Source organism: Magnolia sinica, chromosome 2, assembly GCF_029962835.1.
Source record: "Magnolia sinica isolate HGM2019 chromosome 2, MsV1, whole genome shotgun sequence".
In the NCBI taxonomy this organism is placed as follows: Eukaryota; Viridiplantae; Streptophyta; class Magnoliopsida; order Magnoliales; family Magnoliaceae; genus Magnolia; species Magnolia sinica.
The window spans coordinates 30,628,556-30,642,370 of NC_080574.1; the positions used below are offsets into that span (position 1 = coordinate 30,628,556).

A 13,815-nucleotide genomic window follows, 5' to 3' on the forward strand; every position below is an offset into this window, starting at 1 on the left:
TTGCAAACTGGAATGAGTTGTTTGACGTGTAATATATGATTTTGGGGGTAGGAGAAGCTAATCTATCCAAATAACCTATGTATTTAATGAGATTCCAAAAGGTTAAGAGTTAGAAACTTATTTACTATTTATAGAAATTTTTAGTTTAAGTATTATTTTTCATCACCTAAACCTTAGGATTTGTGTCTAATATGAAAGTACTTGGAAAAATTTGAAGAATAAGGTGGTGAAAGGTGAGATTTTTAAAGGAAATGGGTTGAATCTCGAAGGAAAATGGTTAAAAAAGGGACTTTACGCTTTGAGATTGAGTTTTAGAAAGTTAATAAGGTGTTAGGATCGACCCATTGCCTAAGTACGTCTAACTCCAAGTTAGCAAAAATCCGGGGCGTTACAACTTTAGAGTCCCCTTCCAGGCATCAGCTTCCGCCGCCCCCTCTTGAAGGCATGCATTGAGGGCCTCGACCTTAACAGTCTTCACCTTGGGTGCCACCTAATCTTGTTTGCACTAGCCTTGCACAATAGTTAGAAAATGACCATAAACGGCTAGTTTCTCAATAGCTAGAAAATGATTTAATGGGATTTATGTCCCTGGACCATAACCCCCATCCACCATAGCCTATATAAAGAGGGCTAGGATGAGTTTCCAAACCATCTCAACACACTCTAAGAATACCAATACGAATCAAAGCCTCTCCTCTTCTACAGAACAAAATTCAGTAATACAGCAAGGTTGATAAAAACCATTACTTGAAGAACAGACCAGTGGTGTAGTTTAAAACGGTTCAACTGAACCGGTAGCTGAAGAATAGACCAGTGCAGTGGTCTAAATCACAAAACAAAAACTTCTCTTCTTTTTTTCTTCTGGGATCTTTCTTTTACTTTATTTCTGTCAAACTGTGTGTAATAGATTTCTACTAGTGGGCCTTCGTGTTTGCTGAACGCAGACCCACATCAGGCTTGTCGTAGCTTAAAAGCTGTTTGCTTATAACCTAGTAGCATACTCAATTCACTTGAGTAGGGGTAAATAACGCTTTAAGGACAACGTTTCATACATGCTTCAGCCTATCTTTATTTTAGATCGATTTGTATTTTTCGGATTCCATATTTTATAGAAAAAATATTATTCTATAAATTTTTCAACAAAATCAATCCGACTCAGGTCATATGGTCAGCATGAATTTTGGGCCATCACCACTAATAACGGAGCTTAAAATTTTGACGGTCAAAATTACCATGCACACGCGTCACACGTTTCTATACATCCATGCCTTGCACAATGATGATAGTTCCCACGTGGAGCTACCCCTCGATTACACCAGTATTGCACTGTACATTGCATTGCCGTTTCTAGCACGTGCGAATGACGCCCATGTTTTAGCATATCCATATCATCAATACGATGGGCGTGGGCCTCCCACGTGCCAAAAATTCTAACAACAGAACACTCGCCCGTTTTCGGCTTAGTGGGACCGTAGGTGTATTTGATTGTCAACCGTCTATTAGCTGAGCCACGTATTAAAGGGTTAAGACTCCCTTACCTACGAGAAACGGTTCATGGTCCATCCGCAGTTGGCGGGGCATAATATCGATGGCCTGGATCACCGAACCAAAGGGCCGACTTGTCCAAACAGAACTCCCGGACGGCTTTGCACAGTCTCTCTGCCCGAGGATTGTATAATACCTCCTACAACCGACTGGAGAACGCAGAACAGAGGTTTAGGGCCGAAGATCGAAAACGAAAACGATACTCTCATTTGATGCTGCTTGCCTGTGGAGCTCGCTAAAAAGCGCCGGGACGAGCGATTCCCTCTCCAGAATATTCATTTATTCGATTTTTCTTGTCGTTCCACAGTCAGGTCAGCAACCCTTCTGTTAGGGTTTTCGATTTTTCTATAATTTTTTAATTTTCTCTCACATCTTTTCATTTTACAAACGTTTAATCTCAGAATCAAAACGCATGAGCTCCTATTTTTATATTTATTTTATTTTATTTAACGATTGTGGTCTCACGTTTCAGTTTAATTTCTGCGTAAATACTTCTCCGTGTATTAGTTTGCAATTGCAATGCTCAATGGTGCGTTTGGATGCCTGGTATTTAAAGAAATAATGGAATATTGCAATAAGTGGTTCGTCCAAACGCGGTCTAAAGGAAGTGAGAAGATTGAAATGGAACTTGGAAACTTACGTATAGCTTACTTTTAATCTCACATGCGAAAGAAAGGAGGAACTGAAGGGTCACACTCACCATCAATTTCACACTTTGCTGCCACACATGCAGGGTGGATGGCTCTGCGATCCAAACCGTTGATCCAATGGACCTCGCTGTGTATAAGGGGTGCCCTGGAAGTCTCTGAGATTGGATGATCCATGCCCTGGGATATTTGGACTTTCTGCATTGAATGTGGAACGTTGCTGTGCTTTGGCTGTTAACTGTGTATTTGTTAGCCACCAATACAAGGAATAGGAATATTGAATCCTGGCCATCTACGGTGAGATCTCTTCGATCAACGTTTTGGATCACTGGAACATGGGGCCCTCATGCAAGATATCTTGTGTGTCAGCAAATAGTGCATTTGCTGATGAGCAGGACCCTGTAAACCCTTGGGAAAATCCTCACATATTGGAGATCTATAACTCAAGGTCTGTTAGTAGTTGTAGAGATGGCTATTTGCGGGCGCCTAGTATCTCCACTGTACATGCAGAACCTTCATTGAGTGATCGGAACCACTGATGTGGTGCAACACTACACGGATGAGGATAGCCTGAAAATCACTGCAATTAGATGCACCTAGACATCCGATCATGGTGAATTTTACCCATTAGATATTGACCTTTGCTCAGTTTGTTAGAAACTCACCATTTGAACTCCCTATCTTAGCAATGACTAAGATAGCTCAATACTCCATGTTTATTTTATTTTATTTTTTGAAAAGAAAAGGAACATCGTGTTTGGGACATGGCCTGTACTGCTGTATTTGTGGTGATCCACCAGATCAATGACTGCCATTAGCTTAGGTCAGTGCTACTGTCAACTGTATGGTGGAGATGCTGAAGATGGGCGTGCAATCATCTCTTGAGTTGCATGTGAACAATGGTAGTAGGCCTCTAGCAACTCCTTGCTATGAGTTATCACCATAGCAAGAAATTCACTCAAATGGGAATTATATACGAATATAAAAGAAAGGGAACTGTCCTGAATGATTCGGGAGTTCTTTAGCAATTAAAGAATTCAAACAAAAAGAAAAAAAGAAAAAGAAAAGAATTTCATTTGTAGCTTTAGAATTTCACTAAGACTTGCAAGGATTCATGGTTTTATTTCCCCCACTCACGACCCGAAACTACATGATTAATGTCATTCACACACAAACATATATTTAAATTCCTCCAAGTTCCTTCCCCTTCTCCATTTTACTCTCATTATGATGCAGGATGGGGCATGCCGAATCCATGGTGTGGCCTCTTGCAATGAGAAATCCAAATTCGGCAAGCGACTTTAGTATGGTTTGTTGGAAACCTCAAATATTTAGTGATCTATGGATGTCTTGAGCGTCGATTGAACCCAATCTCAACAAGAGCAAGAGAGGGGGAATCTCATTCCTCCCATCCTACTTTCTCTCTCTTTACTTAAAAGAGAAAATCAAATTTCATTTCAAAATTCCAAAAAAACCCTCCTATAATTTCCCAAACATAGCATTTATAGGACAACCCTAACTAACTTTGAACCTTTTTAAAAAAAATAAAAATAAAATGAAACAACTAACCTCGAACTAGTCTTGGTGATTAGTGTACTAATCACAACTAACCTTCGTCTAATTAAAACTAATTCCAACAACCTTACAACTTCCTAACTAAAAACTAATAATGAAAAGGAAATGACTAAAATAAGCCTATGAAGGTTTAAAATTACAAGAAACCCCAAATCCTGCCAAAATAGTGATGATTGTGTGTGGCCCTTTTGATCTCGGCCCGTGAGATAAGTGGGGCCCTTTTAGACTGCGTCAAACTATAAGTTATTGCCTTTTTTTTGTAATCCAAAATTTTTCGCAACAAATGTCTAGCCCATGCATAGGATGCCAATGACCTGTTTCAAAGTTGTGTAACTTTGTGAACTGGCTATGGGAGTATGCAGTGGTGGTCCCTAGGTTCAAGGGCCTGCATAACCTGGTTAGGCGAGTCTATGGGTTTGGGGTTCCAGGATAGAGTTGACAGGTACATTTGGCTCTCTTTCTTCATTTACTCCCAATTCTAGTTTATGACATGTGAAATTGGCTGATGGTACTCCAACTTGTATTGGAGGTAAGGGTACTGTCTTTGTTTTCCCGTCTTTTTATTTATTTATTTAAATCTTCTATTTTGTTTTTTTTTTTCTTATGTTACATCTAATCTATTATCAATTAGTAAGGTAACCAAGGACTTGAATTGTAGTGTGACATTTGTCCTGATCATTATGTTTTCCAGGATTTAAAGATGAATAAGCTGCTTAGTAGCAGACATAGAAAGGATGGTTAATACCTTTTTCGTGTGAATGATTCAAGTGAGTGTCTTAGTGTCCAGAAGGAAGACCTTTATCTCTGGCATTGTAGGTTTGGTCATCTTTCGAATCTTATATTGCAATCTTTATTACTAACATCAATCGAGTCTGGTAATGTTAAAATTTAAAGTGTGAGGATTGTGTTTTAGCCAAACACCGTAAGTCCGTCTATCTGCCTATGGAGAAACATTCTAGTAGAAATTTTTTCTTTGGTTTATTCAGATATTTGGGGTCCGGTTCATGATGTTTTTAATGGATTTAAATATTTTATTTCGTCGTCTATTGATGATGTATCTCGTATGATACAGATTTATTTGATGAAATCTAGAGAAGATGTTAGCTCTATTTTCAAATTGTTTTATAGTTGGGTTAAAAGTCAATTCAATCTAAGTATAAGTACTCTTAGTACAAGTAATGCAAAAGAATATCTTTTCCACATTATGGTATGTTATCTTCCAGATTATGATATCAATTCTCAGACCACATGCACTGCATATAGCCCACAACAAAATGGTGTGGTTGAAAGAAGGAATAGACAACTTTTGAAGTCACTCGGGCTCTTGTTGGAATGTCTGTTCCTGATTATTTATTTATTTATTTATTATCAGATGTTCTTACAGCCTGCCATTTGATCAATCATCTTCTCATTAAAGTTCTTATTGGAAAGTTTCCTATTCGATATTTTCAGACTTCTATCCAATCTCTGACATTTCCCTGCGTTTCTTTGGGTGTGTATATTATGTCTATAACAATGATCCTTCTTAGAAACAAATTGTCAAATAGAGCTATCAAAGGCATTTTCTTGGGATATTCATTTTCACAAAAAGGGATATTAGTGTCTTAATCCTCTTACTAAAACGTGTTAGGTCTCTATGGATGTTAAATTTGTGGAAGATGCTCCCTACTTTTCTGATAGAAACGGGGAGACATTCTCTGGTTCTTCTTGTTCCCGTTCTTGAGTTCGATAAGATAGCGTATATGTCTTCCGCACTTGACAATGCTAGAAATAGGGTGCTGTCAAGCTTTCTTTTTTTCAAAGATAAAGGGATTATATTTTTTTTAAAAAAGACAGGATTACATAGAGAAGGCATCTGTTGAGATAGCAGAAAAGCCGAAAAACCTACAAACCTAAGAATAGAAGGTTATAATCCTTAAGCCCAAAAACATTAACCACCCATTCTATAATCATCTTTTTGGCTCTAGAACATACTGCTTGAGACGAGGATTGTTTATCATTAACACATCTGTCGTTCCTCTCCTCCCAAATAGACCACCGAATAGCAAGGAGAGCCATTCTCCAGATATGATTTCTGTTTTTGCCCAACTTGAAGCCATGCTAGTACGCTAGCATTTTTGAGGAGGAACCCGGGATACATCCATTGATATTGAATTTGCTGAAAAAATCCGACCAAATCTGAGCAATAAACGGGCGGTGGAGCATCAGGTGATTGACCGATTCTTCATCCTTCATGCAACATAAGCACACGTTGACGAGCTGCATGCCTCTCTTTCTCAAATTATCGATAGTAAGGATCCGGTTTTTCCCAACCAGCCAGTCGAAACAAAAAAATTGGGGGGGGGGGGAAGTGCATTTCATAGCTTTGGTTAAGTGGGGCTTGCTGAACTGGGAGGGGGAAGGAGGGGGTAAAATGAATTTACTGAAAACACACTGGATTTATCCTTGCTCTAGATCAGTTTGTTTGAGGTGGCCCGGTCAGGGATCATCTTGGATACGCAGTCGAGCAATTCCACATATTCCGTAGCCTCCCAGTCATGTCGATTTCTATTGCACTTCACTTCCCACACAACTGTACTGTCGGAAACAACATAGCAGCTTGCCACGGGGATCTTCTTATCTGGGGCCAAGTGGTAAATGTTTGGGAATCTAGTTTTGAGGGGCACCTCCCCCACCCACCGATCTTCCCAGAAACGGATAGCTGAACCACTGCCAATCTCAAAGCTGGTGTTATCAATCATAGCTTGCTTGGAACGCAGGATCCCTTTCCAGATGAACGATGCTCTGTACGCTGTCGAGTTTTTGATCCACCAACCGCCTAAGGAAGTACCGTACTTCCCTTTGACGATGTCATTCCATAGCGCTCCATATTCCTCGGTACCCAGTCTCTAAGTCCACTTGCCTAGGAGAGTCTGATTCATAATCTTCAGGTTTTTAATGCTAGCACCCCCCTCTTGGAAATGTTTGCAGACCTCTTTCCAATCAAGGAGATGTAGTTTCTTCTGGTTCTCCTTCCCACACCATAGGAAGTCTCGTTTGAGATTGTCAATGCGTTCCAGAACTGATGACGGGCATCTGAATAGAGACATGAAGTAAATTGGGAGATTAGACAGGGTTGCCTTGATGAGAGTAAGCCGGCCTCCCATCGATAAATACTGACATTTCCACCTAGCTAGATTTTTTTGAAGCTTGTTAATAATTTTATCCCACATAGCTTTTGGAGGAGGGCCGATGGCGAGAGGAAGGCCCACAAATGTAGAAGGGAAGGTTGCAGCTGGGCACCGGAGAGAATCAACATAGCTTGATAGTTCAGCAACCGAAATATTTACTCCAAATTTTTTTGACTTAGCCATATTAATTCTTAGCCCCGAGACAGCTTTAAAGCATCGCAATGTCGTTCGAAGATTGTCGATTAGCACCGGGTCCGCTTTAGAGAGGATGAGCGTGTCATCCGCAAACTGAATGTGGGAGAGAAGAGGAGAAACTCCTGGCATCGCGATCCCTTTGAGGATCCCTGCATTCTGACCACTTAGCAGCATCTGTGATAAGGCCTCTCCCACCAATAGAAAGAGGAGCAAGGATAGAGGGTCCCCTTGGTGGATTCCACGCGTGTTGTTAAAGAATCCCTTCGGGGCACCACTGATAAGGACAGAGAAGTGGGCCGATTCCACACATGCCTTAATCCATCTTCTCCACCTCTCGCCAAATCCCATACGGAGAAGCATATATTGAAGAAGTCCCCAATCCACGTGGTCGTAAGCCTTTTCGGTATCCATCTTCCAAAAGATACTCTTCATCCCGGACTTATGGCACGGATGGAGGCATTCGTTAGCGATTAGGGCACAATCTACAATCTGCCTACTCCTTATAAACGCATTCTGGTACTTCGAGATCAACTTCCCCATCACTTTCGATAGTCTGGAAGACAGAATTTTGGCCAGAATTTTGTATGGGCCCGCAATCAGGCTAATGGGTCTGAAATCGGCAAAGGAACTTGCGCCAACTATCTTGGGGATAAGAGCGATGAATGATGCGCCAAGGCCCTTTGAAATTTTACCTCTACTATGAAACTCATGCAGGAAATCCATGACATCCTGTTTTATGGATTCCCAGAACGTTTGAAAGAATATGATCGGATATCCATCTGGGCCAGGAGACTCTTCTCCCCCCAGCGAATCAATGGCCATTTTGGTCTCTTCCTCTAAAAATGTAGCCTCCAGAATGTCTGCCTCTGATTGTTCAAGAGAATTAAAGATGATGCCATCTAACCGGGGTCTGATCCAATCTTCAGAAGTAAGGAGGGATCTGAAATGAGTGACAGCTAGAGCAGCTCTCTCCTGCTTGTCGTCGATTTGTCTACCATCCACTGTGATAATGAGGATGGCTTTAGCACGGGCGCGCATATTGGCTATGTTGTGAAAGTATCTGGTATTCTTGTCGCCCTTTGAAGTCCATCTGGCCCTCGATTTCAATTTCCAGGATAATTCATCTTCCAAGGCCCTGGCCGATATGGATTGGATGATTTGGATATGCTTGCTCTACACATCTATGGGCATGGAGCCTCCTTCGGCTTCAGAATCAATGCGCTGAAGCTCAGCAAATAGGGCTTTCGATTCTGCCTTCGCTTGTGGAGTTCACCTTCCTTCCACTCTTTGATTTTCTCCTTAAGCAATCTGAGTTTACATAGAAGCCCATGGCCAGCAAATCCATCAGTCTTAAAGGTAGACCGCCACTCCTCAATCTTCTGATTAAAGCCTTTGATTTTGAGCCATGAGGAATTAAACTTAAGTGGTTTAGGACCCCAGTTTTCTTCTTTCGACGAAAGCAAGATCGGGCAGTGGTCCGATGTGGTTCTTGGAAGAGCCTGCTGGGAAAGAGAAGGAAAGGCCTCCACCCAGCCCGTGGAGAGGAGAAATCTGTCCAATCTAGACTGAATTTGAGTCCTACGCCCATTCGACCAAGTGAATATGGCCCTTGACATTGGCAGATCGACCAACTCCTGAGATTGAATCCAATCTGAGAAAGCCTCCATGGCTGAGGATGCCCTTCTTTTCCGATAATGCTTCGCAGCAAAATGGACGACGTCGAAGTCCCCAACAAAGCAGCACAGACCTGAGAAGGATAGTCTGATAGCAGACAGTTCATCCCAAAATGTGGGTCTATTAGAGTCCTCATTAGGACCATAAACAACAGATATTAGACAATAAAAGTTAGAAAACTTATCTTGTAAAATAACAGTCGCCGAGAAGGCTCCTGTAGCTGAGGACAGTAAGTCCCATTTGGAGGACTTCCAAGCGCTAAGAATACCTCCCGAATATCCCGAAGCATCAAGAGTGAGACGCTTAGCGTCCTTGGCTTTCTATAAGGTGGCCAACAGGCCATCAGAAAACAACGGAACTTTGGTTTCCTGGAGGCAAATAACGTCCGGATCTTTCCTCCCTATGGATTCCTTAATCGGACATCTTTTTTAATTGGAACCCACCCCCCTCATGTTCCAGGAAATTATATTCATTGAGGCACAGAGCTCCCCCGGTTACCCTTACGTCCTCTTCTTGCACTGGACGCTGCTAGCAGGCCTGGGCTCGGTTGCAGACCTTGGAGCTCACGATTGCTGATGGATCTGAACACTTGCTTGGTAGGAGTTCTGGATGGTGGGAGAGGTCTTCCCCTATTTTCAATACATTGGAATAGGGCAGTAAAGTCCTCTACTCTGTCACCAAATGATAAGCCCAAGGATCTCCCGACATGGCCAACTGCATATCTGATCCATTTCTTATTTTGGATCGAATCAAAGATCTCCTCTCTGCTTTTACCTTCAGTTGAGATCATATCTAGTCTTCCTGTTGTTGATGAGGGTGGTCTGCACGCATCTGTAAAGGTTCAGCTACTATCACATTGCCAGGTATGTCTTCCTGAAAAATGGTAATGGGGCCCAAATCAGCCCAGTCCTGAGAGCCAGGTACGGAAGTGATTGGGGAAGTGGGGATGGATGAATAGTTTTGGGACTCAGAGAATCTACTTTCTGATTCTTCCCCTCTGGATATATCGTATGGCAGAGGGAAATTGGGTCCGGGCAGGAAGGGTGGGTCGAGGCTGTTGCGGAGAGGCTGGAATATGAAAATGGGGGTGAGGATGTTATTGGGGTTGGGAGGTGGTCGAGGCAGTTTAGTGATGGAAATAGGGTATAAGGTTTCGGGTTCGGGTAAGGTAGAAGGGATGGACGTGTTATGCGTGTAGCGGGTTTGGGACGAGATCGGACCCAGGACTGTAGACCCGATATAGATGAGGGACAACAGTCTCGGGCTTGAAGAACTAGAGGCGACGTAGTGGGATGAGAGGCCCGCCTCGTGATCCCCAGAGGACACACGTCTGGACCCCGATGAAGTAGCGTCTTCGCCATTGAAGCGTCTCGGGGCGTGCTGCTCGATGTGTTGATGTGTTTGAATCTGCACCGTACATGTAACTCCTGCCGAGAGAACGACGAAGGGGCCCATTGCACGAGGCTCTAGTGTAGCATGCGATCCACGTGTCCCACACTCCGATCGTCGTGGTTGCTTCTCACTGAAGGAAGAGATGGTGTCGTCAGGACGCCACGCAGAATCTTCGGCGATCCTGCCACGTGGCCCTTCGATGTGATGGATGCATGTACGGTCTACGATGGCTGCAAACGGGAGGGATGGCAGGCGTCACGAATGATGCTCTGCTGGAGCATGGGAGGCGAACACCTTCTGTCGTCTTCTTCGGTCCCGGAGTCAGAATCGGATAAGCAGGTTCCTTATCCTTCCAAAGGTCACCCCACTTGGGGTAGACGGCTCCTGGCAGCTCGTTTACGACCGATAGATTGATAATCTGATTATCGACCTTCAACTGTAAGTGGGAAGGCAAAGGAAATCCCTCTTCCTTCTTACCCGAGCCCTAACAACACTCACCTCATCACCGGATTTAGTTTTGGAATCCATTTCTAGGAGGAATCCCAAACGGGAGGCTGCCGAAATGAGGAATTCATTGTACCAGCATTCCAGCGGAACCTCCCAAATGAGAACCCATACGTTCTCCATCCCAAAAATGGAATAGTCGTCCCACGACCTAACCTTTTCGACCGGCCCATAAGAGTGCAGGTGGCTCACCATTGTTAGCATCTCAGGGTTGAGACCGTGGCAAACCTTTACCTAGAGCTCATTGTAACCCAATGGCTTGATGATATAGTTGCCTGGATGGAATCCCGAGCAATCTCTAATCCACTCCCAGACCTGCATAAGAGAGGCTCCCTCTTTAGTTTTGATGACCATTGTCTTAGCCAAATCTGCTCTGGCTTGTTCAAAGGGTTCCCGGTGAACAATGATTGTGATGTCCGACTGTTCATCTTTAGCATCCTTGCGTGCTGGTCGATTTGAGACACTGACTTCCACATCCATTGTAGGGGGGGTTAAATGGCTTCTCTTTAGGGGTTGGGTTCCTATGAAGGAGGGCGTCCCTAAATGATATTCCTTTTGATCTCACAAGGTGAGTGCTTATAGGGATATTAGAGGTCTCCTTATGGGATTCTGGACGAGAAGCATTCCTCTTTTGATCTCTGTAGATGGGCTCGAATCTGGCCCGTTGGACTAATAGGGGGGCTCTCGCAAATCGCACACCATGCAACATCTCGACCGCCCTCGCCAACTTCGTTTCCAAGCTCATGCGAACCAAGGCAAAGCCACGGTAAGAGCCATTACTCCGGTCTCTCGGCATTACCACATCCATAACCGCTCCAGCTCGGCCGAAAACCCTCGAAATGTTGATAGGAAGCCATCCCGCTGGATGCCCCCCGACAAATAGGGTGGGAAAGGAGTTCCTTTTTCTTTCCGATGCCGTTGCAGATTTTTTACTATATTTTTTGTTCACAACCAGTTTCCATCCATTGTTTCCGGATGCATCCGAGTCCCCATTGTCTTCGTCGTCGTCAGCTGACGCTGCCGTGCTAGTCGTAGCTCTTCCTTTGCTCGGTTCTCCTTTTCCGGTTGTCGGTCTTGAGTCTACAGTCCTACAATCGTCGTTCCTCCTAGCGCTCCGCATTCTCCTTTTCCGCATTCTAGGGTGCTGTCAAACTTGAGTTCGATAAGATAGTGTACTGATTCTACCAAGTCAAACTTGAAAGTATATGAACAAAGGAATGTTCCTATGCACATTACTTCTCAGGACACCATGAAGCATGCCCCTTCGATTACATGTATTGATAGTCTTCCTATTTGATTGCCTATTTATGATGATCTTTAATTAGAACCTGCCTTACATTTACCTCTTGCTGTCAGAAAAGCAAAAAGACAATGTACCTCTCATCTTATTTAGAAGTTTGTTTTCTATCATTCCTTTTCTCCTCAACATCATTCATTTGTTTTAACTATTGAGTGTTCTTCCTCTACCATTTCTAAAAATCTTAAAGAGTCTCTTATTTCTCTTTTATGGCGTTGAGCTATGGAGGGGAGATGATAGCTTTTGAAAAGAATAATGCATGGTAGATAATTGAGTTACCAGCTGGGAAGAATCATGTAGGTTGCTGTTGGGTGTACGTTCTTAAGTACAATCTTGATGGAAGTATAGGTCGCCATAAAGCAGCCTTATTATTAAAGGTTTTATGCAGATCTTTGGTGAGGATTATTTTGAGACATTTGCAACTTTTGCTAAGGTGAACTCTGTACGGGTGATTGTTTCTCTTAATTTTAATTTGAATTGGCCTTTGCATCAGTTGGATGTTGAGAATGCTTTTTTTGAATGGTGATTTGACCAGGGAGATCTATATGCTTCCTCTCCCTGGATTTGTTTGAAAGGGGGAGGAGAGCAAGGTATGTTGTTTGAAGAAGGCGATACATAGGTTGAAGTGGGCTTCTCAAGCTTGGTTTGAATAGTTGAGTGGGGCCTTGATTAGTGTTGGTTTCACTTGCATCCAATTTGATCACTCTGTGTTTGTTAAGCGGCATGTGAAAGGGATTATTATTGCGAGTGTGTATGTGGATGACATTCTTGTTACATGCGATGGTGTTAATGGCATATTAGAGTTGAAATTATCTTTAAGCAAGGTTTTTAATATCAAAGATTTGGGACCGTTACAATACTTTGTTGGAATTGAAGTCTCTCGGTTCAAGAAGGGAATAGTTGTCTCAATGGAAATGTCATGTTTTGTGGACTTCAATTGGGAATCTTGGTGTCAAACATATTTTCCATTGGAAGTCAATAAGAAGCTCATGGTAGATGATGGGGAACTTCTTGATAATCGTTGTATGTATCAACGCTTGGTTGGAAGATTGATATATTTGATGATTACTCGACCATATTTAACTTATGCAGTGAGTTTGGTTAGTCAGTTCATACATACTCCTCATCCTAGTTATCTTAAAGCTATTCATTGTATCTTGCACTACATCAAATCATCCCCGGGGTGTGGTATCCACCTTAGTCGTCAGCATAATCCCGATATTGAGGGCTATTTTGATGCTGATTGGGCAAGTTTCCCGGATGATTGTGACTCTATGTTGGGCTATTGTAATTTTTTTGGCGGCAATTTAGTCACATGAAAGACTAGTAAGAAGTAGACAATTGTGAGCACGATCCAATGCTGTGGCAGAGTATCATGCTATGGTGAATATAATATGTGAATTTATGTGGTTGAAAAGCTTTGTTTTTTAATTGAGTTTTCCTGTTAAAAACTTGTGCCGATGTATCGTGACAATCAAGCTGCTATTCACATTGCTTCTAATTTTATTTTCATGAGTGCACAAAGCATATTGAATCCGATTGTCACTATATTTGTGAGAATGTTGCTGCAAGTGTTGTTTCCAATCTATTTGTTCCGTCTTCCGAGCAGTTGGTAGATACCTTTACAAAAACTCTTACTATGGAAGCTAGATGATGTATTCTTGGCAAGTTGGGCATGATTGACATGTATGCCGCAGCTTGAGGGGGAGCGTAAATGTATGTGCATGTGGGCATATGACTGGGCCCATAGCTACATACACCTGGGCCTTGTGTATTATGGGCCTCAGTCTTATCCTTTGTCCTATTTTATCTTTAT

At 42.6% G+C, this 13,815-nt stretch overlaps 1 protein-coding gene across 6 annotated transcripts in view; it reads left to right on the forward strand.

Annotated features, from left to right (window-relative positions):
* Positions 1-1,695: 1,695 nt before the first annotated feature.
* The window catches only part of LOC131236868 (pre-mRNA-processing protein 40C), a 58,040-nt gene continuing 45,920 nt past the window's right edge, over positions 1,696-13,815 (forward strand). For 5 of the 6 annotated variants that reach the window (XR_009166929.1, XR_009166930.1, XM_058234372.1 and 2 more), the window contains exon 1: positions 1,696-1,856. The gene's annotated coding sequence lies outside the window, so the exon portion shown is untranslated. The remainder of the gene's footprint in view (positions 1,857-13,815) is intronic. The other variant, XM_058234373.1, reaches the window with a different exon arrangement.